Source organism: Oncorhynchus masou, chromosome 29 (assembly GCF_036934945.1).
Source record: "Oncorhynchus masou masou isolate Uvic2021 chromosome 29, UVic_Omas_1.1, whole genome shotgun sequence".
In the NCBI taxonomy this organism is placed as follows: domain Eukaryota; kingdom Metazoa; phylum Chordata; class Actinopteri; order Salmoniformes; family Salmonidae; genus Oncorhynchus; species Oncorhynchus masou.
This window is the reverse complement of record NC_088240.1, coordinates 11137102-11162775: the sequence shown is the minus strand read 5'-3', so window position 1 is coordinate 11162775 and position 25674 is coordinate 11137102. Positions and strand designations below refer to the sequence as shown.

Here is a 25674-nt window from a genome sequence, read left to right as displayed (position 1 = left end):
ATTCATACCCATTGACTTATTCCAGATTTTTTTGTTACACACATTTTTTGCACATTTATTGAACATGAAATACAGAAATATCTCATTTACATACGTTTTCACTATACTGCACCTGTTAGAGTCACCTTTGGCAGCGATTACAGCGGTGAGTGTTTCTGAGAAAGTCTCTAAGAGATTTCCACACCTGGATTGTACAATGTTTGCCTATTATTCCTTTCAACATTCTTCAAGCTCTGTCAAATTGTTAGTTGATCATTGCTAGACAACCATTTTCTGGTCTTGCCATCGATTTTAAAGCAGATTTAAGTCAACAATGTAACTCGGGCACTCAGCAACATTGAAAGACTTCTTGGTAAACAACCCCAGTGTATATTTGGCCTTGTGTTTTAGGTTATTGTCCTGCTGAAAGGTGAATTCATCTCCCAGTGCCTGGTGGAAAGAAGACTGAACCAGGTTTTCCTCTAGCATTTTACCTGTGCTTAATTTCTTTCCATTTATTTTTTATCCTGAAAAACTCCCCAGTCCTTAATGATTACAAGCATACCCATAACATGATGCAGCCACCACTATACTTGAAAATATGGAGAGTGGCTCTCAGAAATCTGATGTATTTGGTTTGACCTAAACATAACACTTTGTATTCAGGACAAAAAGTAAATTGCTGTGCCACATTTTTTCCACTATTACTTTAGTGCCTTGTTGTGAACAGGATGATTGTGTTGGAATATTTTTATTCTGTAGAGGCCTCCTTATCTTCGCTCTGTCAATCAGGTTAGTGTTGTAGAGTAACTACAATGTTGTTGATCCATCCTCAGTTTTGTCCTATGGCAGCCAACAACTCTGTAACTGTTGGCCTCACCATTGGCCTCATGGTAAATCCCTGAGCGGTTTTCTTCCTCTCCGGCAACTGAGTTAGGAAGGACGCCTTTATCGTTGTCGTGACTGGGTATATTATTTACCAATCTACCAATAGGTGCCCTTCTTTGCGAGGCATTGGAAGTCCTGCATGGTCTTTGTGGTTGAATCTGTGTTTGAAAATCACTGCTCGACTGAGGGACCTTACAGATAATCTGGTTGTTACGAATTCCTTTTGGCCCGACAGTCTAGGGGGGATGGTAATGAGACTCGTAACATAACTCATGCAAATTATTATTGTGACAAAGGAAAAGTGTGAACGAAATAAGCACGACAACTGAAATCTACCGTCAAACTCTAGGTTTATTTATAAACACACGGTAATGGGGGGAGCAGGAAAAGGGGCTGAGCTGGACCCAAGGAAAGAACTGTGATAGGTTTAGGAAATATGAGGAGGTGTGTCTTCTGATTGATGATTGATTGGGGAGTGATGATTTTCACCTGTGAGGGGAGAAGGAGAGAAAAGAAACACACACAGGATACACACACACACACACACACAGGATAACTGTATCCGTAACACTGGTCATGTCAACATTTGACAGTTACATGTGACTTCTGCTATCAGAATACAAAGGTTGCATTGAGAAGACGGTTCTAGACTCACAAAAGTCTCATTGTGGTCTGATTGTGTTCAAATCTGTCAGACCACTTCAGGAGGTGGTCAGGGATGCATTGTGTGCAGATTTCTCCTCAGTCTGGAAGTAACCAGGCTACTGAAATACAGTGGGCGACGTCATCAGCACCCCTCCCACAAGTCTCCAGAAAACGTATGTTTTGGGACCGAAAGGCGCCTTTTCATAATAACTTTGGTGAAAATACATGCCTAGCATGTGAGCAACGTTTTCGCTGGCCTCAAATGCTAGCCAGCTAGGTAATATTTAGAATAAAAAAAACAACATTTTATATGGCTAGAGTTAAGCTAACCCTTTGCAATCCCTTTGGCGTTGCATGCTCACTAGCTACAGAGGTTAGCTGGCTAGTGAGTTACAATAGTTAACTGCTGCCATCAGTTGTTGTTGTGCTATTATCATATTTTGCCTATTCCACCGTCTGTAGAATGCATACAGTCATTTAAATATAGAGCGGGAAAAGGGAATTCAGACACACTGTGGACACCGTAGACACATTTAGATGTAGGTGTAGATACACACATGTAGGTGTAGATGGCGCTTTCATAATTCACTGATCAGAACTCTATGATCATATTACTAAAGCTGCATGAACTGTCAAGTCTAGACATGGCCTATATCTGTGGTGTACAAAGATGAGGTCGTCATTCAAAAATCATTTTAACCACTATTATTGCACACAAAGTCCATTAACTTCTTGACGCTACCCATCCCTTTAGCGAGATAATTGTCATCAACAATCGCTGAATTGCATAGCACCAATTTCAAATAATACTACTAAAAATATTTATATTCATTAAATCACAAGTGCAATAGAGCAAAACACAGCTTAGCTTTTTATTAATCCACCTGTCAGATTTTGAGAATATGCTTTACAGCGAAAGCAATCCAAGTGTATGTGTAAGTTTATCGATCGCTCGACAAAACATTATGAACACCTAGCTTGGTCACGAAAATCAGAAAAGCAATCAAATTAATCGTTTACCTTTGATGATCTTCGGATGTTTTCACTCACGAGACTCCCAGTTACACAATAAATGTTCCTTTTGTTCCATAAAGATTATTTTTATATCCAAAATACCTCTGTTTGTTTGGCGCGTTATGTTCAGAAATCCACAGAAAAGAGTGGTCACGACAACGCAGACAAATTCCAAATAATATCCGTAATATCCACAGAAACATGTCAAACGTTTTTTATAATCATTCCTCAGGTTGTTTTTAAAATATATAATCTATAATATATCAACCGCAACTGTCTTTTGCAGTAGGAGAGGGAAAGGCAATGGCTGCCCAAACTCTGTTGCGCCAAGCAAAACGCTGCTGGAACCCGGCCATACAATGACGCAATGTTATCTTTCTCGCTCATTTTTCAAAATAAAAGCCTGAAACTATGTCTAAAGACTATTGACACCGTGAGGAAGCGATAGGAAAAGGAATCTGGTTGATATCCCTTTAAATGGAGAAAAGGCAGGCTATGGAACATGGAGTTTTCAAAATAGAAGCCACTTCCTGGTTTGATTTTCCTCCGGGTTTCGCATGCAATATCAGTTCTGTTATACTCACAGACAATATTTTGACAGTTTTGGAAACTTTAGAGTGTTTTCTATCCCAATCTGTCAATTATATGCATATTCTAGCATCTGGTCCTGAGAAATAGGCCGTTTACTTTGGGAACGTCATTTTCCAAACATAAAAATAGCGCCCCCTAGCTTCAAGAAGTTAAACTAATTTTGTGACTTGTTAAACACATTTTTACTCCTAAACGTATATAGGCTTGCCAAAATAAAGGGGTAGAATACTTATTGGTCAAAACATTTCAGCTTTTCATTTTTTATTAATTAGTAAACATTTCTAAAAACATAATTCCACTTTGACATTATGGGGTATTGTGTGTAGGCCAGTGACAAAAAAAGCTAAATTGTATTCATTTTAAATTCAGGCTGTAACACAACAAAATGTGGGAGAAGTCAAGGGGTGTGAATACTTTCTGATGGTACTGTAAGTGTCCTTGAACAGCTCCCATTTTCTGTAGAGAAGCGAAAGACAAATCCGATCATATTAAAGATATAGGTCTACTAATAAAGAACTCGTAAAGGCCCAGTGGACTACTTTTGTGAATAATAATTATAATTATTTCTTATAATCATGTTTTGTTAATTATATTTTCAAATTCTGATTTGACAGGGGGGTGCTGCAGCACCCTCGGCATCCCCAATTCCAACAGCTATGGTGCCTCCTTGTCCCTAAACCAGATATACTGACATTTGACAGAAGGACTAGGACAAGGGACATGTACTGTAAATTAGCGTAAGCTATAAGGTGTAATGATGCAATGCATACGACTGTTGAAAGTTCACTATTTCAATTATTTAATTGTATCAATCCCTATTTTACTTTAAATATATATATATATTTAGCTATGGTTTCATTTTGAACTATAGAATACATGTTTCTCTGTTTGTGGGTATGTGAACATTGTTCCAGGAAACAAATTATATCAAAATCCATAGATAAGATAAGATAACATGGTAATGACTTTCTATGAACATGTAGATAAAATCAGTTCATTAGGGAATATTTTACTAAAAATATGATCAAATAATACTTCCTGCTAGGTATATAAGTGCCTTTGAACAGGTGGCCGTTTCCATAGAGACACAACAGACACATCATAGAGAAACACAACAGAGCTATTTCACACAGATCTAGTCCAGGACAGGTAAAGAATGAGGGTTATTGTAGCTCTGCTGGTGTTGCTGTGCTTGGATCTGACTGGGGCAGAAATACAGAACATAGTCACAGAGAATAAGATCAGTTCAGAGACACAGAACGTAGTCACAGAGAATGAGATCAGTTCAGAGACACAGAACACAGTCACAGAGAATGAGATCAGTTCAGAGACACAGAACACAGTCACAGAGAATGAGATCAGTTCAGAGATACAACATGTTGAGGTACAGAGGGTTAAGAGTGAGGACCTAGGAGACTCGGGGAGAAACTGCCAGCCTGACATGTGTTCCTTGCTGATGGAGATGGGAGCTATAAAGTCTACAGTGGCTAACCTACAGACAGATTAAGAAGGTAATGTGAAATTGGAAGACTTACAATTAGTGTTGAAAAATTCTGCTGATGGTCACAAAATTTCTACTTTTTTGGAAATCCTGGTTGGAAGATAAGCAGGACATTCTGGAATCCTCCAACCAAGATTTCTGGAAAACCTGTGAATTAGACTGAGCACCACAGAGACTGAGCTGAGAAACGTGGAGGGTAGACTGAGCACCACAGAGACTGAGCTGAGAAACTCTGAGCACCACAGTTGAGCTGAGAAACGTGGAGGGTAGACTGAGCACCACAGAGACTGAGCTGAGAAACGTGGAGGGTAGACTGAGCACCACAGTGACTGAGCTGAGAAACGTGGAGGGTAGACTGAGCACCACAGAGACTGAGCTGAGAAACGTGGAGGGTAGACTGAGTGTCAGTGAGAGCCAGGTGGAGGAGCTGAAGGAGAATTCAGTTAACACAGTCCTAATTTACTGACTGTTGTCCTTACGATCTGTTCAGACTAATCCAAAAACTGCCTAACTTAAATGGTATTGTAACATCTGGGTTTCTAAGATTAGTTAAGACAGATGATGAGGGGGTTTCGATCAAAACCTACGGCTCAGAGGAAAACATATACGATACCGAAGAAGGATGATGTTGACATCAAGCAGATATAAAATCTTCAACCTCTTCATGTATCTCAGCCAAACCAAATGTGGCATTCTAGGCTGGCAATGGAGCTGACGGGAACTACAGACCCTACAACACAATGACCACCCTGGTCTACAGAAAGCTTCACCAACATTGGCAACAACTTACAGCCCCGAAAACAGAAAATCTTTACATGCTGAAGAATATAGACATTTGTGCTGCACATTGTGTTCTCATATGTTCCTTACTGTTGAAATAGAACGTTTACATACACATAGGTTGGAGTCATTAAATCTTGTTTTTCAACCATTCCACAAATGTCTTGTTAACAAACTATAGTTTTGTCATGACACAAGTAATTTTTCCAAAAATGGTTTACTGACAGATTATTTCACTTATAATTCACTGTATCACATTCCAGTGGGTCAGAAGTTACATACATTAAGTATTGAGTGCCTTTAAACAGCTTGGAAAATTCCAGAAAATGATGTCATGGCTTTAGAAGCTTCTGATTTGAGTCAATTAGAGGTGTACCTGTGGGAGTATTTCAAGGCCCACCTTCAAACTCAATGCCTCTTTGGGCACCCTGATGATTGATAGGGGGTACGGTGTCCAGCGGGTTTCGGAAGTGTTCTTTGGCAGTGATTTGACACTCTGGGCAGCTACTCCACGGCCCTCCTCATCCTGGGCCAGTGGAACCGGGCAGCGATCCATTCCTGGGTCTTCTCCATTCCCAGGTGCGCACCCGGAAGTAGCTGGCTATCCAACGCTATCACTTGGGCTGCCGCGGATTTCTTGTTTGGATCCTCCATCTGGGCAATCAAGAATTGTTCCCTCAGTTGGTCTCGGCTGGTCCCATAAAATCAATGAGGGGGAAGATGAGGGTCTCCTCCAGTTGTTCACCGTGGGAGGCAACTCTGGTACGGCACCCACCATCATCTGGCAGCTCCCTTGTGGCGTCACGATGTTGGCCTGTACGGTTGGATACCGCTTGGTGTCACCGTGGACACAGGAAACAGCCACATGGTGTCCCCTGGGCAAGCAGGCTCGCGGCTACGAGCGTAACCACACTCCCGGAGTCCAATAGAGCTTCAGTGTCGTGTCCATCAACTTTCACCGGTACCATGGGGGTCAGTGGTTCTTGGTGCACCCAATGGGAGGTGACGTAGGTCACTGCGTGGCTCCCTGCTGGCTATCAACTTATTCATGATGATGCTGCGTAAACGTCAACCCTGATCTGACCACCTTACCAATAAAATGGTCTGACGGGGATGTGGAGATTCTCGGTATACATAAAGAGAATTGTGATAAAAAAATAACATTTAAGGACCAAAAAATGTACAGCTGTGCAATATAACTTCCGAGAGGCGCAGCAGTCTAAAGCACTGCATCGGGTTAGGGAAGGGTAGGCCGGCATTGTAAAATAAGAGTTTCTTCTTTTAACTGACTTGTCTAGTTAAATAAAGGTAAAAACTAAATACAAAATAGTTGAAGAGATTTTCGATGTACTGATTTCATGGCACATGGTTTATTGCTTTAGGGCTCTTGAGTGGCGCAGTGGTCTAAGGCACTGCATCTCAGTGCTAGAGGTGTCCCTGGTCTGAATCCAGGCTGTATCACATCCAGAGGTGATTGGAAGTCCCATAGGGCGGCACACAGGTCATCCGGATTTGGCTGGGGTAGCCTGTCGTTGTAAATAACAATTTGTTCTAAACTGACTTGCCTAGTTAAATAAAGGTAAAGGAAATTAAAATTAAAAACAAGCCACACCTGTTCATTGTAATGCATTCTAAATTTAAGCATGTAATACTTCAGAGAATGCCAAGAGTGTGCAAAGCTGTCATCAAGGCAAAGGTTGGCTACTTTGAAGAATCTAAAATATTAAATGTTTTTATTTGTTTAACACTTTTTTAGTTACTACATGATTCCAAATGTGTTATTTCAAAGTTTTGATGTCTTGATTCAAAGCACTGTGTGTTTGTGAAATGCAGAGTAGGTGAACGGATGACCTCTGCATGTGTGGTTCCCACAGTGAAGCATAGAGGAGGAGGTGTGATGGTTTGGGGGTGCTTTGCTGGTGACACTGTCGGTGATTTATTTAGAATTCAAGGCACACTTAACCAGTATGGCTGCCACAGCATTCTGCAGCGATACGCCATCCCATATGATTTACGCTTAGTGGGAATATAATTTGTTTTTCAACAGGACAATGACACAACACACCTCTAGGCTGTGTAAGGGCTATTTGACCAAGAATGAGTGTGATGGAGTGCTGCATCAGATGACCTAGCCTCCACAATCCCCCGACCTCAGCCCAATTGAGATGGTTTAGGATGAGTTGGACCACAGAGTGAAGGAAAAGCAGCCAACAAGTGCTCAGCATATATGGGAACTCCTTCAAGACTGTTGGAAAAGCATTCCAGGGGAGCTGGTTGAGAGAATACCAAGAGTACCCAGATGCAGACCGTGTCGAAGTAACAATGCTTATTACAGCAACAGAGGCAAGGCACCGGATGACAGGTAGGCTAAGGGTCAGGCAGAGTGGTCAGGCGGGCGGGTTCAGGATCAGGACCGGCAAGGGTTAAAAACCAGGAGGGTGAGAAAGAGAGAGGAAAAGCATGAGCTGACTGGAAAAACTCTGGTAAGCTTGACAAACAAGACAAACTGGCAACAGACAAACAGAGAACACAGGTATAAGTACACAGGGGATAATGGGGAAGATGGGCCACACCTGGAGGGGGGTGGAGACAAGCACAAAGACTATTGAAACAGATCAGGGCGTGATAAAGAGTGCAAATATGTATTCAAGGCAAAGGGTGGCTTCTTTGAAGAATCTAAAATCTAAATCATATTTGGATTTGTTTAACACTTTTTTGGTTACTACATAATTACATATGTGCTGTTTCATAGTTTTGATGTCTTCACTATTGTTCTACAACGTAGAAAAAAGTAAAAATAAAGAAAAACCCTTGAATGAATAGGTGAGTCCAAACTTTTGACTGAAACTGTGTGTATGTAAAATATATATATATATATATATATATATATATATATATATATAGGGGATTGGAAATGATGCAGAAATCATGCAGACAAAAGATTAGGTTTAAGAACGTGGGCATTCGTTGGTCAGCAGCCCTCCAATCTGGGATTTAAAGTCATCAATCGGCGTAAAATGATCTAGTTTCAGGTCCATCTGTAAAGTGTTCCAATGTCTATGTCTATTGTTTATTATTGCACATTGTGTGTTCGTATGTCTGTAACTCTGTACTCACTTGTCTCTAACTCTGTATTTGTATGTCTCTAACTCTGTGTACTCATATGTCTGTAACTCAGTACTCGTATGTTTCTAACTCTGTGTACTCGTGTCTGTAACTCTGTACTCGTATGTCTCTAACTCTGTACTCATGTCTCTAACTCTGTATTTGTATGTCTCTAACTCTGTACTCGTGTGCCTCTAACTCTACTCGTATGTCTCTAACTCAGTCTACTCATATGTCTGTAACTCTATACTTGTTTGTCTCTAACTCTCTACTCGTATGTTTCTAACTGTGTACTCGTGTCTGTAACTCTGTACTCGTATGTCTGTGTCTCTGTACTCGTATGTCTGTAACTCTGTACTCGTCTCTCACTGTTCTTCCTCTTCTGCAGGTATCTTTACAGCACGAGTGCATGGAGTCTACCATTTTGCTTACTATCATCACTATTATAGCAGCAAAGTTTCTCATGCATCTATACGGTAGCATAAAAATAACTATTTATCTAGCTTGTTACAAGTATTATGTTTATTGGTGTGGCGGGAGTGGGGGGGTTGAATGGAAATCAATCCGAGGTCATAACATTGGAACTGTACACTCCTAGAGTGTATTGTGAGAATAGCCTGGACTGTAGCTATGGAACGGGTGAGCTGTATGATGGAGGAGGAAGAGGAGGAGGAGGAGCTGGTGGGTGTGGTGGTAAAGGTCAATAGGAAATGTTGTCTTTCAAAAACTGCTCTTCAACTCTGAGTACACCTTCACACCAATTTATTTTACCTCACCTTCTCTCTTTCCCCTTCAATTCCACCCACTTCTCCTCTTTCACTTCTTTCTTTAACAGAAGCTTTCAGCACTATGCATTAGATCCTCATTAAAGAGCACTTGTGGGAGCAGCTTACAGTGAGCAGACATGTTTTCTAAAACTGATATCCAACCTCCCTGACAATTTAAGGCATTAGGGTCCATGCATATCACAAGGATGAAAACCCTGCCTGCTTTAAAGATGAGATTCTGATATTGAAGAGTTGAGTTCAGAGGAGAGAAGTAGGACTATTACAGAGAATATAGAAAAGTCTGGAGCTAGGAGAGCAGTGTGTGTTTCAATAAAATCTTCTCTTTCTCAGTGTATGCTGCTATACCTTTCTCACTGTGTCTTCCTAGAACTTGGTTCTGCGATTGTATGATTTCCTATGACTTCCTCTTCACCAAGCCATTCACCTGATCGTGTTTAATGCCACACATAATATGGTCGGATAGGGAGACAGAATGGAAGTAAAGAAAATAAATTATGCTTGGTTTCCAGGCAACAGCGGAGGATCTGAGGGCAGTGAACACACAGGATATTTGTATCCGTAACAGTGTGTGTGCATGTGTTTCTTACCGTTGTGGATTTTTGGTGCGTTTGGGTCTATGAGATGAGTAGACTTGCTTTACTAGATCTTTTGAATCAGACTTTATAAGTCTGTATTTAAGTTTATGGGATTTTTCGACCACTGACCACTGACAACTCTGCTGTAGGTTAGCATCTGTGTAGCCATAATGCTGCAACAGGGAACAAACGATTCACTCAACATCTCTCTCCCTTCTATGCTTTTGCTGTCTTCCAGCCTGGTTGCAATTCAGTTTCAACCAAATCCATCATCAGACTGGAAATCAGACTATCTACAGTATATACAGTATGTATCTACAGTATTTATCTACAGTATATACAGTACATATCTACAGTATCTACAGTATACAGTGGGGCAAAAAAGCATTTAGTCAGCCACCAATTGTGCAAGTTCTCCCACTTAAAAATATGAGAGAGGCCTGTAGTTTTCATCATAGATACACTTCTACTTTGACAGACAAAATGAAAAAAAAAAAAATCCAATTATGGTTTGTCAGGGCGTGCGTTGGGGTGGGCATTCTATGTTTTTCATTCTATGTTTAGTTCTGTGTGTTGTATTTCTGTGTTTGGCCTGGTATGGTTCCCAATCAGAGGCAGCTGTCAATTGTTGGGTAGCCTGTTCCCACCTCTTGTTTGTGGGTAGTTGCTTTTTGTTTTTGTGTCTGCACCAGACAGAACTGTTTTGGTCGTTCTCTTTGTTGTTTTTTGTATTCCGTGTTCTGTTCCAAATAAAAAGATGAACACGTACCACGCTGCACCTTGGTCCTCACCTTCTTCCACCGGCCGTTACAGGCTGTTTCCTCATCTCTGCTGCTGCTGCCTCTGCATTGCTCTCAATCCCAATATGCTGGTTAACGTTGCTATTATGCACATAGCAACATAGAGAAAACAACCAATTCTACAATGAACTGAAGATTGTTTTAGAACTGCGGACAGAGACTGTATCCAACGTGGGAGAAAGCAAATTTGTTATAAAATAATATTAGATTTATTAGTGTTGCACCATTATTTTTACACAATATAATCGTATACAATTTCAGTTTCACATGCCTTAGTGATGGACTGTGCCATTCCCGCGGCCTCCCCAATGGATTTGTCTACTGGGACAGGAGCGAATCAGACAGAAGTCTTGTGCACCATGAAAAAATAATAATAATTGTGACTGCTTGACTAAAGAAATCTCTATCTACCGACAGCCTATCAACCAACCAATCGACCAGTCCACTAAATGGGGTCAGCCCTAATATATACCGTATGTTCCTACAGTATCCAACACCACTCGCCAGCAGCATACCACCCTGCTTCCCACTGCTGGATTTCCTCTGAAACTAAGCAGGGTTGGTCTTCATCGGTCCCTCGATGGGAGACCAGATGCTCTTCAAAGTTGTGTTGGAGGAACAATAGGAGGCACTCTTTCCTCTGGTCTAAAAAAAGTGTCCCAGAGAAGTTATTGGGAACATTGCCCTGTGTAGGGTGCTGGGACGTTAAACTGGTGTCCTGACTCTCTGGTCCGTAAATATCCCATGGCACTTTCGTAAGAGTAGGGGTGTTAAACCTGGTGTCCTGGCTAAATTCCCAATCTGGCCCTCATACCATCATGACCACCTAACCCAGCTTCCAATTGGCTCATTCATCCTCCTCTCCTCTGTAACTATTCCCCAGGTCATTGCTGTAAATGAGAACGTGCTCTCAGTCAACTTACCTGGTAAAATAAAGGTTAATAAATAATACAAATATCAACAGTATTTATTTACATTATCTATAGTGTAAGTATTTACAGTACATATCTACAGTAGAAACTGTATCTACAGTATGTATCAATATATGCAGTGCATACAGTAGTTCTTACATAATTAGCTTCTAAGAATATACAAGACAATTATACTGTGGTATAACAATAAATATGATTCTGCATTGTAAAATATCCATGTGGTTTAGTAGGCTGCATGTTTCTACTGGACTAAAGATCTGTAATGGATAATGGATAATAAGTGATGATCCTGAACTGTTTTTGCTTGTTGTTCATTAGAGCACATTCTGTGTGGTAATTAACACCTGAAAAGGAAACAATCAATGTCAGAGCCGTTTTAATATCCTAAAAAGCGTAGAGATGTACTGTAATTATACCATGTTGTACATTAACTAACACTCGGGGTTGGGTAGTTTACTTTCTAAATGTAATCCATTACAGTTACTACAGTAGTTACCTGTCCAAAATTGTAGTCAGTAATGAAACCTTTGGATTACACAAACTCAGTAACGTTATCTTATTACATTCTGTTACTTTTAGATTACTTTCCACTTAAGAGGCAGGGTAGCCTAGTGGTTAGAGCGTTGGACTAGTAACCAAAAGGTTGCAAGTTCAAATCCCTGAGCTGACAAAGTACACAATCTGTTGTTCTGCCCCTGAACAGGCAGTTAACCCACTGTACCTAGGCTGTCATTGAAAATAAGAATTTGTTCTTAACTGACTTGCCTAGTAAAATAAAGGTAAACAATTTTTTTTACAAGAAGACAAAAATGTATGCTATAAATTGCAGGACATCTATTGCTGGATTAATCAATGTCAAAGTTTACATAGCTGGCCAAATATATATACTACTGGTCCAAAGTTTAACTTGTTATGGCTGGGAGCAGTATTGAGTAGCTTGGATGAATAAGGTGCCCAGAGTAAACTGTCTGCTACTCAGGCCCAGTTGCTAATATATGCATAGTATTAGTAGATTTGGATAGAAACACTCTGAAGTTTCTAAAACTGTTTGAATGATGTATGTGAGTATAACAGAACTTATATGGCAGGGAAAAACCTGAGAAAAAAATTAAACCAGGAAGTGGGAAATCTGAGGTTTGTAGTTTTTCAACTCATTCCCTATTGAATACACAGTATCATATTGCACTTCCTAAGGCTTCCACGAGATGTCAATAGCCTTTAGAACCTTGTTTGATGTTTCTACTGTGAAGTGGGGGCGAATGAGAGGGGGATGAGTCAGAGGTCTGGCAGAAAGGCATGAGCTGACCATGCGCTTTCACGTGATAGTTAGCTTGAGTTCCATTGCATTTCTACAGACAAAGGAATTCTCCGGTTGGAACATTGTTGAAGATTTTTGTTAAAAACATCCTAAAGATTGATTCTATACATCGTTTGACATGTTTCTACGGACTGTAACGGAACTTTTTGATTTTTCGTCTGCACCTAGTGATCGCGCGTTGTGAATTTGGGTTACCGGGCTAAACACACAAACAAAAAGGAGGTATTTGGACATAAATGATGGACATTATCGAACAAAACAAACATTTATTGTGGAACTGGGATTCCTGGGAGTGCATTCTGATGAAGATCATCAATGGTAAGTGAATATTTATAATGCTATTGCTGACTTCTGTTGACTACACAACATGGCAGATATCTGTTTGGGTTGTTTTGGTCTCTGAGCGCTGTACTCAGATTATTGCATGGTGTGCTTTTTCGTTAAAGCTTTTTTGAAATCTGACAGCAGTTTTATTAATAAGTAGAAGTGTATCTATAATTCCATGCATAATAGTTGTATCTTTTATCAATGTTTATTATGAGTATTTCTGTAAATTGATGTGGCTCTCTGCAAAATCACCGGATGTTTTGGAACTACTGAACATAACGTGCCTGTCACACCCTGACTTTAGTTTGCTTTGTATGTTTTGTTTGGTCAGGGTGTGATCTGATTGGGCATTCTATGTTACATGTCTAGTTTGTCTATTTCTATGTTTGGCCTGATATGGTTCTCAATCAGAAAACCGTTACAGTGCCAATGTATACTGAGATTTTTTGATATAATAATGAACTTTATTGAACAAAACATATATGTATTGTGTGACATGAAGTCCTATGAGTGTCATCTGATGAAGATCATCAAAGGTTAGTGATTAATTTATCGCTATTTCTGCTTTTTGTGACTCCTCTCTTTGGCTGGAAAAATGGCTGTTTTTCGGGGACTTGGCTCTGAACTATCATAATCGTTTGGTTTGCTTTCGTTTTAAAGCCTTTCTGAAATCGGACACTGTGGTGGGATTAACAACAAGTGTATCTATAAAATGGTGTAAAATACTTGTATGTTTGAAGAATTTTAATTATGGGATTTCTGTTCTTTTGAACTTGGCGCACTGCACTTTCACTGGCTGTTGTCATATCGATCCTGTTAGCGGGATCTCAGCCCAAAGAGGTTTTAAGAACACTGACTCATTCCAGGGTTTGTCTTTATTTGCACTATTTTCTACATTGTAGAATAATTGCGAAGACATCAAAACTATGAAATAACACATGGAATCATCTAGTAACCAAAGAAGTGTTCAAAAATGTCAAATATGTTTTATATTTAAGATTCTTCAAATGGCCACCATTTGCCTTGATGACAGCTTTGCACACTCTTGGCATTCTCTCAACCAGCTTTACCTGGAATGATTTTCCAACAGCCTTGAAGGAGTTCCCACATATGCTGAGTACTTGTTGGCTGCTTTTCCTTCACTCTGCGGTTCGACTCAGTCCAAACCATTTCAATTTATTATTATTATTATTTGACCTTGCTGGTCATCTATGAATATTTGAACATCTTGGCCATGTTCTGTTATAATCTCCACCCGGCACAGCCAGAATAAGACTGGCCACCTCTCATAGCCGGGTTCCTCTCTAGGTTTCTTCCTAGGTTCTGGCCTTTCTAGGGAGTTTTTCCTAGCCACCGTGCTTCTACACCTGCATTGCTTGCTGTTTGGGGTTTTAGGCTGGGTTTCTGTACAGCACTTTGAGATATCAGCTGTTTCACATCAATGCGGTATGTAGATATCAATAATAAGTGGTGTCCGTATCGCCATAGACGACACCACTGCTGAAATCCTTACCTCCAAGTGTTTATTCAAGTTGGATCCTCTTTAGATGCCGACTGCACTCACACCATTGGAAGACACAGCTTGGACTGTAGCCAACAAAAGCCCATTCCTGCTCTTTTCCCACGATTTATCAATCCCATTTGTTGTTGTGTCATCATAGTGGTCTCGGACTTGTGGTCAGTCTCTTTCAGGTTGAATAAACTTAAACTTGCACAGCTTCTATCCCCATGCCAAAAGACTCCTGAACAGTTAACCAAATGGCTACCCTGACAATTTGCATTCTCATCCCCCTCTCTTTTACACTGCTGCCACTCTCTGTTTATTATTTATGAATAGTCACATTACCCCTACCTACAAGTACATATTACCTCAATTACCTCGGCTGACACGTACCCCTGCACATTGACTCTGTTTTGGTACAGCCTCACTACTATTATTTTACTGCTGCTCTTTAATAATTTGTTATTTTTCTTTTTTACTTTTTTACTTTTTTTAATCTATTTTTTACTTAACACCTATTTTTCTTAAGCGACATTGTTGGTTAATTGCTTGTAAATAAGCATTTCAATGTCAACGCATGTAACAAATACAATTTGATTTGATTTTTCAATGTTGATTTGAACATCATTCAGAAAATAGAGAAGTGTCATTGTTTTGCAAACAGCCTTTCTGAATGTAAAAGTAATCCTCGAAGTGATCATCTAGTTTTTCAAAAGTGTCTTTGAATCTGATTACAATGTTTTTGCTGGTAACGTATTGAATTACAGTTACCGTTTTTTTTGTAATCCCTTTCATGTAACATGTAATCCGTTACATGTAATCTGTTTCTCCCTAACCCTGCTAACACTTATGATAGATGTTCTTCACAGAGATGTCCTGGGCCTGACAAACCAGCCTATTGATATCAACTATTAGCTACAGAAATGTACCATCACCACACCAAATCCAACCATCACACGGTATTCTAATTTTTAAGGTTCAATGCAGCTGTTTTTATCTCAATATCCAATAATTTCTGGGTAACAATTAAGTACAGTGCCTTGCGAAAGTATTCGGCCCCCTTGAACTTTGCGACCTTTTGCCACATTTCAGGCTTCAAACATAAAGATATAAAACTGTATTTTTCTGTGAAGAATCAACAACAAGTGGGACACAATCATGAAGTGGAACGACATTTATTGGATATTTCAAACTTTTAAAAAAAATCAAAAACTTCAAAATTGGGCGTGCAAAATTATTCAGCTCCCTTAAGTTAATACTTTGTAGCGCCACCTTTTGCTGCGATTACAGCTGTAAGTCGCTTGGGGTATGTCTCTATCAGTTTTGCACATCGAGAGACTGAATTTTTTTTCCCATTCCTCCTTGCAAAACAGCTCGAGCTCAGTGAGGTTGGATGGAGAGCATTTGTGAACAGCAGTTTTCAGTTCTTTCCACAGATTCTCGATTGGATTCAGGTCTGGACTTTGACTTGGCCATTCTAACACCTGGATATGTTTATTTTTGAACCATTCCATTGTAGATTTTGCTTTATGTTTTGAATCATTGTCTTGTTGGAAGACAAATCTCCGTCCCAGTCTCAGGTCTTTTGCAGACTCCATCAGGTTTTCTTCCAGAATGGTCCTGTATTTGGCTCCATCCATCTTCCCATCAATTTTAACCATCTTCCCTGTCCCTGCTGAAGAAAAGCAGGCCCAAACCATGATGCTGCCACCACCATGTTTGACAGTGGGTATGGTGTGTTCAGGGTGATGAGCTGTGTTGCTTTTACGCCAAACATAACGTTTTGCATTGTTGCCAAAAAGTTCAATTTTGGTTTCATCTAACCAGAGCACCTTCTTCCACATGTTTGGTGTGTCTCCCAGGTGGCTTGTGGCAAGCTTTAAACAACACTTTTTATGGATATCTTTAAGAAATGGCTTTCTTCTTGCCACTCTTCCATAAAGGCCAGATTTGTGCAAAATACGACTGATTGTTGTCCTATGTACAGAGTCTCCCACCTCAGCTGTAGATCTCTGCAGTTCATCCAGAGTGATCATGGGCCTCTTGGCTGCATCTCTGATCAGTCTTCTCCTTGTATGAGCTGAACGTTTAGAGGGACGGCCAGGTCTTGGTAGATTTGCAGTGGTCTGATACTCCTTCCATTTCAATATTATCGCTTGCACAGTGCTCCTTGGGATGTTTAAAGCTTGGGAAATCTTTTTGAATCCAAATCCGGCTTTAAACTTCTTCACAACAGTATCTCGGACCTGCCTGGTGTGTTCCTTGTTCTTCATGATGCTCTCTGCGCTTTTAACAGACCTCTGAGACTATCACAGTGCAGGTGCATTTATACGGAGACTTGATTACACACAGGTGGATTGTATTTATCATCATTAGTCATTTAGGTCAACATTGGATCATTCAGAGATCCTCACTGAACTTCTGGAGAGAGTTTGCTGCACTGAAAGTAAAGGGGCTGAATAATTTTGCACGCCCAATTTTTCAGTTTTTGATTTGTTAAAAATGTTTGAAATATCCAATAAATGTCGTTCCACTTCATGATTGTGTCCCACTTGTTGTTGATTCTTCACAGAAAAATACAGTTTTATATCTTTATGTTTGAAGCCTGAAATGTGGCAAAAGGTCGCAAAGTTCAAGGGGGCCGAATACTTTCGCAAGGCACTGTACCTTACTGTGATAGTTTTCAATTATAACGTTAAAAAGTAAACAAAAATATCTTCTTAGCACAGAGCAATTTCTCAAGCAAGAATTTTATTAGGACTGGTCAGAGTGGGAAGGGGGAAGACAGGAAACTTTCTGTTATCGGCAGAGAGGTTTGGAATTCTCTTTCTTATTGGTCTATTAACTAATTTACAGCATTGTGACATCACCATGGAAGGCCAAAACTCCATCCCACCAAAACAGGCAGACATTTCAGCTGGTCTCTTCAAACAGCTCTTACACTAAAAGGGCATTATCATCATTTTCACAACTTCACAGTATTATTCCAACCACAGTGTGGAAATAGATATAAAATACAGGAAGATCAAGTTTCTGACTGCATTCGGCCTTCAAATGGTTTTGGTGCTTGATTTGCTGTCGGTGTTCCAGACAGAAGGTTTGTACGTGTCCGTGTGTGTGTATGCGTTTGCGTGTGTGTGTCTGCTAACTGACGATCAGGCAGGCTGCATCATGGGTAAATCATGAGGCGTACGGGGGATGAACTGACAGAAGGCCAAAACTGAGTACTGCTCGCATTTTACCATCTGGACACATACACGCATACACGCACTTGCACACACACACACACATACACACACACACAAATACACAGTGTGCTTATAATCCTCGCTCGAACTTCAATTATCCTGAACCTTTGGCAGTCTTCCACCTGTCATCGTAGCTAAAGTTTATCATAATAAACATTGATTGTCTTTTAATTATCCATCACTATACGCTCTCAGTAGAGACAAGAAATGGTGTGAAGTAAATATTTTGGGCTTGGAGTGTGCCTGGTGGTTTGAACAGTCAGGTCACCCATGATACAAGTCAGTATTCGACGTCCATCCATGTCTGAGGATGTTGGGAGATGACGTGGAACCCGGCCACTAGGGGCAACAATGAGCGCTGTTACCTTCAAGTAGGTTTGGGTGTTGTGGACAGGGATGATGGATGGGAATAAGGATCTATCTCTGATTCCAAAGGTTGCAATAGAAAGTTGTTTTTGATATTTTCCATTTCAGTCTATCCCAAACCTTAACCCTTCTGAGTTAATACTTCATCTACAGCATTTGGAATGAATGGCTTATTTGAACCCTAACCTTTAAAATGCAGAGTTAATGCCTAAGATTTACCTTAAACACTTTGCAATGTTACGTTTAGAACAACTTTGAAATTTGACGTTTCAGAAACATGGATGAATGTCTAATTCTGATGCTGGTAGAGTTTGAAATTGCTCAGCACACACAGTTATGGGTGTTCTTGTCGAGCAAAACGCAACACTGTGGATGAAGGATTTCGCTTCTGCTGCAGCATTCGGTGTAAAATAGAATGTTTTTCAGGGGTGCTACGCACACCCACACACTCTGTCAAAATACACACAACTCTCTGTCTTTCTATCTCTCTTGAATGAACACACTCAACCACACACAGACGCACGAACACACAAGAACTCACAAACATACACACACACACACACACACACACACACACACACACACACACACACACACACACACACACACACACACACACACACACACACACACACACACACACACACACACACACACACACACACACACACACACACTGGTTTTGCAGAGGTGTTAGAGAGAGTTGACCTGTACACCTATAATCACCAAAGCTCTATCTAGTGTGTTATGTAAGCTGCTGAGTGCTAGTCAGATCCTCCTACTGATGCCTCATCCACTTGTCACGACTCACATGTGGAGGCCCTCTCTCCATCCAAACTCTGTCTCTCTCCCTATCTATCCCTCTCTCTATCCACTCTTCATCTCTCTCTCTCTCTCTCTCTCTCTCTCTCTCTCTCTCTCTCTCTCTCTCTCTCTCTCTCTCTCTCTCTCCATATCTCTCTCTCCATCCACTCTTCATCTCTCTCTCTCTCTCTGTCCATATCTCTCTCTTTCTATCCTTTCTCTCTCTCCATACACTTTCTCTCTCTCTCTCTCTCTCTCTCTCTCTCTCTCTCTCTCTCTCTCTCTGTCTCTCTCTCTCTCTCTATCCATCTCTCTGTCCATATCTCTCTCTCATTCTATCCTTTCTCTCTCTCTCTCTCTCTCTCTCTCTCTCTCTCTCTCTCTCTCTCTCTCTCTCTCTCTATCATCTCTCTCTCAGTCCATATCTCTCTCTCTTTCTATCCTTTCTCTCTCTCTCCATCCACTTTCTCTCTCTATCCATCTCTCTCTCTCTCTCTCTCTATCCATCTCTCTCTGTCCATATCTGTCTCTCTTTCTATCCTTTCTCTCTGTCCATATCTCTCTCTCTCTCTGTCCATATCTCTCTCTCTCTCTGTCCATATCGCTCTCTCTTTCTATCCTTTCTCTCTCTCCCTATCCTTTCTCTCTCTCTCCATCCACTTTCTCTCTCTCTCTCTCTTTCTCTCTCTCTCTCTCTCTCTCTCTCTCTCTCTGTCCATATCTCTCTCTCTTTCTATCCTTTCTCCATCCTCTCTCTCTCTCTCTCTCTCTCTCTCTCTCTCTCTCTCTCTCTGTCCATATCTCTCTCTTTCTATCCTTTCTCTCTCTCCCTATCCTTTCTCTCTCTCTCCATCCACTTTCTCTCTCTCCATCCACTTTCTCTCTCTCTCTCTCTCTCTCAATTCATTTATTGTCATGGGAAAACATATGTTTACATTGCCAAAACAAGTAAAGAAGATAATAACAAAAGTGTAATAAACAAAACAAATTAACACACTGCAAAAAGTCAGCTCTTTAAAAAAAAAGGAAAAAAGCAATAGAATGAGGGAAATATTCCTTAAAATAAGTACAATTATTTACCAACAGAACAGAAAAATAGCATATTGTGCTAAGATAAATGTACTTATATTACTACTAGAGATGAGATTGGCTTGCTTAAAGAAAGAATTAATCTAATTTCTTGATGGTTAAGGTGAAAATGAAAATGTAAGACCCATGACAAGATAACAAACGTAGCATTGCTTTCTTTAAACCTTCTTATAATAAACAACAAACGCCTATTTATTAAAGGTTATCGGATCCGTTTACACCCAGTTCTGTTATCGGGACCGGAAATGTAAAAAATGTAATCGTGCAAACCTAGTCAGTAAAGAACTTTTTCCATTCGGCCATAGCCTTTTTATTAGAAGAAGTCATGTCCCGGACGTGGATGGTGTCCGAGAGGCACCATCATATCCCAGACGTGGATGGTGTCCGAGAGGCACCATCATATCCATGACGTGGATGGTGTCCGAGAGGCACCATCATATCCCAGACGTGGATGGTGTCCGAGAGGCACCATCATATCCCAGACGTGGATGGTGTCCAAGAGGCACCATCATATCCATGACGTGGATGGTGTCCGAGAGGCACCATCATATCCATGACGTGGATGGTGTCCGAGAGGCACCATCATATCCCAGACGTGGATGGTGTCCGAAAGGCACCATCATATCCATGACGTGGATGGTGTCCGAGAGGCACCATCATATCCCGGACGTGGATGGTGTCCGAGAGGCACCATCATATCCCGGACGTGGATGGTGTCCGAGAGGCACCATCATATCCCGGACGTGGATGGTGTCCGAGAGGCACCATCATATCCATGACGTGGATGGTGTCCGAGAGGCACCATCATATCCCGGACGTGGATGGTGTCCGAGAGGCACCATCATATCCCGGACGTGGATGGTGTCCGAGAGGCACCATCATATCCCGGACGTGGATGGTGTCCGAGAGGCACCATCATATCCATGACGTGGATGGTGTCCGAGAGGCACCATCATATCCCGGACGTGGATGGTGTCCGAGAGGCACCATCATATCCCGGACGTGGATGGTGTCCGAGAGGCACCATCATATCCCAGACGTGGATGGTGTCCGAGAGGCACCATCATATCCCAGACGTGGATGGTGTCCGAGAGGTCACAATGCACTTAGGATATGTGAGGTGAAAGGCGTAATGACACACCATGAGACACATCACGCTGGCATATATGTCCTCTTTTGGAAAGGTCAGCACATGGTTCCAATAGCCAGTAAGCAGTTGGTTACACAGACAATCACGACAGGGCTGAAGAGTGGTCTCGCCTGAAGAAAGGTGTTGGGGTCTTCTGCAGACTGACACAAACACAAAGAGAAAAACAAATATGACCACAAAAACAATTCACAACCTTTGTATGTTATGGTCAAGTAATATAAAAATGTCAATACACAAACACATTTCTTACCTCAAGCATGTGAAGCACAGCCTCACTTTCATGTCCTAACTTCTTCGGTGGAACCACAGGTGATGGGAACATATCTGGCAAAGCCTTCATCATGGCGATCGAGTGCTTCACTGTTAAAACCGAAAATAGTCTCATTTGATTTACAGCAGCCAGTTATTTAAACAAACATTACTACGTTCATGCGATTCTCCACTGTCAGCAGAGCCAGTAATTACCTTCGTCCAGCAGTGGTGGCCTCATGACCTTTTTGAACGCTCCATAAAACTGTGCCTTGTTGTAAAAGGTCCCCCAGCGGGTTTTCAGTTAACCTGACAGACAGACAGACAGACAGACAGACAGACAGACAGACAGACAGACAGACAGACAGACAGACACACACACACACACACAGACACACACACAGACACACACACAGACAGACAGATAGACAGACACACAGACACACACACACACAGAGACAGACAGATAGACAGACAGACAGACAGACAGACAGACAGACAGACAGACAGACACACACAGACACACACAGACACACACACAGACACACACACAGACAGACAGATAGACAGACACACAGACACACACACAGACAGACAGATAGACAGACAGATAGACAGACACAGAGACAGACACAGAGACAGACAGACAGACAGACACAGACACACAGACAGACAGAGAGAAAGACAGATAGACAGACACACAGACAGACAGACAGATAGACAGACAGACAGACAGACAGACAGACAGACAGACCGACAGACAGACACACACACAGACACACACACAGACAGACAGATAGACAGACAGATAGACAGACAGATAGACAGACAGATAGACAGACAGACACACAGACACACACCCACACACAGATAGACAGACACACAGTGTATGACTCTGTCTGTCTATTTAGCTGGAGGCATAGGAAGCATTAGCCTGGTTACTACCAGACCAAATTCTCGCGAGCTCACTGTTTTACATTTGCCCGAAGTAGTTTACCCCTGTCCCTGCTATGGCTTCTGATGCTGCTCAGTTCCCACACCGTATCTCATTTGAGATTCGGTCTGGTGTTAACCAGGCTAAGGAAGCATAGGCCGACTTAAAATGAATACATCTGGCCTTGGTTTTGGACATCTCCTGTAGAGTTGTATAATGTCTCGACTGGTTCTGTAGGCTCTCAGTAGTTTCTGATGCCAGAAAACAAAACAAACCCGGTCAATTAACATTTGAAAATGTAGACTGAAATTAATACCAATGTTTCCGCTGGTACTACCCCCCCAAACAGTGCTGCGTTTGGAAACGTGTGGAATACCTGAGTAGTGACATACCCACTCAGCTCCACTGGTTGTAGATCTGTCCCGCAGCATTGGGTAGTCATCTATGAGACGCTTCGCTATTACAGTGAGGTCATGGCTGCATGGATACTGGAAGTCATCCCCTGCTGCTCTCTTAATGGAAATCATGCTTGTTACTGTATTCCTGATTAATCGACAGTGAAGATCTTTGGAAAGGATATAGTCTCCTTGTCCATCATGCTGTTTTTCAAAAAAGGTGCTTCTTGATTGCTCCAACTCTGTGTCTGTGTCTAAGACATACTGTGGGCTGACAAGCTGTATGGTTCTGGTGGCACCATGTTGGTCCCTTGGGTTTGGAGAGGGGTGGGGGGTGAAGGGGACAGGAGGGTGGAGAGTGGAAGGGGTGGGGGGTGGGTGAAGGGGACAGGAGGGTGGGGGGGTGAAGGGCACAGGAGGGTGGAGAGTGGAAGGGGTGGGGGGTGGGTGAAGGGGACAGGAGGGTGGAGAGTGGAAGGGGTGGGGGTGGGGTGGGGGGGGAGGGTGGAAGGGGGTGGGAGTGGGAGTGGGAGTGGAGCTGAAATCACAGGTCCCAGAGGAGGTGCCTGGTCTACACAGGTCTGATTCTTCACCCTGTATAAGACATACATTTATTCAATGGTAATTATAAATGAAGAAGAACACTACACTGTAACAACAACCAGACAGCAAATACCAAAACAACTACATCTTTAGATACATGTACTGTAATGATGGCCAGGAAATGCTACTTTGATAACAGGAAACACTGTCTGCATGGTTAGATTAAATGCTTCCCAAATGTCAAACTCCAACATTACCTAATTTTCACCATGAGTAAGTCTCCAAATGGTTCTCCTTCTGAAGAAGTGCTCTGGCCCGAGAAAGAGATCAAGTGAACCCTCCTTAGAGAGGCTGGACAGCATGTCTGTGCTTATATTAGCAGCTGAAAAACACATTTAACCACATGGTAAATAGTTAAGTAATTAGTAACTAAATCATAGTTAAGAGACGCTAAAAGTGTCAGGTTGCTATAGGTTATTAGAAATTAGCATAATGTCTTCCCTTTCCAGTCAATGCAGGAATGATTTACCAAGCTAGCTAATGTTAGCTAACAAAATTAGACTACCAGTATATCATTAACGTTGACGTTAACTACTTTAAACCAAAGCTAATGAAACTAACGTTAACGCTAAATTGTCGCCCATATTGAAAGTCCTAGTTACGTTAATCTCTGCTTGCCGATCTAAGATTGTAGACAATGACTGACACCATATCGATAATTTAGCTTTGCCGTCTTTGGCGCCATTTCTATTTATTTTCTATTGTCAATAGAAAGGGTGCCAAAGACAGCAAAGCTAAATAATCGACGGTGTCAGTCATTAGGGCACATTTACACCTCATTAACACTATTTCTGACAATAAAGCACTATCAATCGAACCAAAGTTCAAGTGTTTTCAACGAATGGCTGTTCGTGCAGTTATTAACTGCTAACAGTCAACGTTAACCTAGTAAAAATTATCATGCTAACTTGGTTTGCCAACTTTCCAATTCAAATGAATGTTAGCTAACGTTAGCTTGCTAAGGAGAAAGGTAGACAGGTATAAACAAATGAACATTACCTTTTAATACTGCGGTTGATATGTGGCAACACCCACCCGTAGCACGCGCTCCAGCAGGTGTATCTCACTGATCATCCCTAAAGCCAACACCTCATTTGGCCGCCTTTCATTCCAGTTCTCTGCTGCCTGTGACTGGAACAAATTGCAAAAATCGCTGAAGTTGGAGACTTTTATCTACCTCACCAACTTCAAACATCTGCAATCTGAGCAGCTAACCGATCGCTGCAAACAGCTGCAGAACTTCACTTGGTAGTTTATGCTGGTAACAGGTATCACCAGCCAGCTTCACTCCATACCGCACCAGGAGTAAATAACCAAAGGCCAGGGTAACGCAACCAAAAGGGTAACATATGGAGTTCAGAGTGTGCAGTGACATTCTATTTCTTAACTTTGACTTGACCACACTCATTTGGCTGAACAGCCGTTCATCCTCTACATTTGAGTGTGGCAAGGAGAGGGCAGCGAGTGTAGCTTTGCACAGTTCTTCAAATGGATTTGACCCAGAAGAGTCAGTATAGTTATTGCCTTCATTCCAAAACTGGACTGTATTTTCAGTTGAGTCCCACCTAAACAGATGGATGTTTCTCCATTGGGAAACAATTTCATCAATTGTTTGGGGCTTGTACCCAAGTAGCTCCACTACTTTAATAATTTCAGTGCTGCCTTTATTGTGCTTTAGAGTTTCCATAACACTGAACAAGGCCATGTGTCACAAGGCTTCTAGGTTGTCTGGGGGCCTTGCTTGCAGCTCCTTGCGTAAAGCAACAATGTAGTTGATGCACTGCCTCTGAATGACCTTTTTGTCCTCTTGCGGCAAGACTGAGTTGGTACACCGTGCTCTCGAAAAGGTACTCAAGGTATGGTGATGGACTGAGATGTCCATCAATGGCATCCTTCAGGACATCAATTTTTGCCATAGGGTTGACTACTCTGCTGCAAATTGATGTTAAGAGATGTACCAGATTGTCCAAAAGCTTGACAGGATCTGTTTGCTCTCCCTCAAATGACTTCACTGCAATTTGTACATCGGACAGGATTGATTTCCAGAATGTCAGGTAGACATAGTTGGTCTTGTCCATGTACATGGCGTGGA

General features: G+C 41.5%; 1 long non-coding RNA gene across 1 annotated transcript; it reads right to left on the bottom strand.

The window, feature by feature from the left end:
- Positions 1–21305: 21305 nt before the first annotated feature.
- Positions 21306–22053, bottom strand: LOC135521108 (uncharacterized). Its single transcript, XR_010452491.1, has 3 exons — positions 21867–22053; positions 21652–21761; positions 21306–21541 (listed from the first exon to the last, which is right to left on the bottom strand). It is a non-coding gene; the product is annotated as an uncharacterized LOC135521108 (long non-coding RNA).
- Between the last annotated feature and the right edge of the window lie 3621 nt (positions 22054–25674).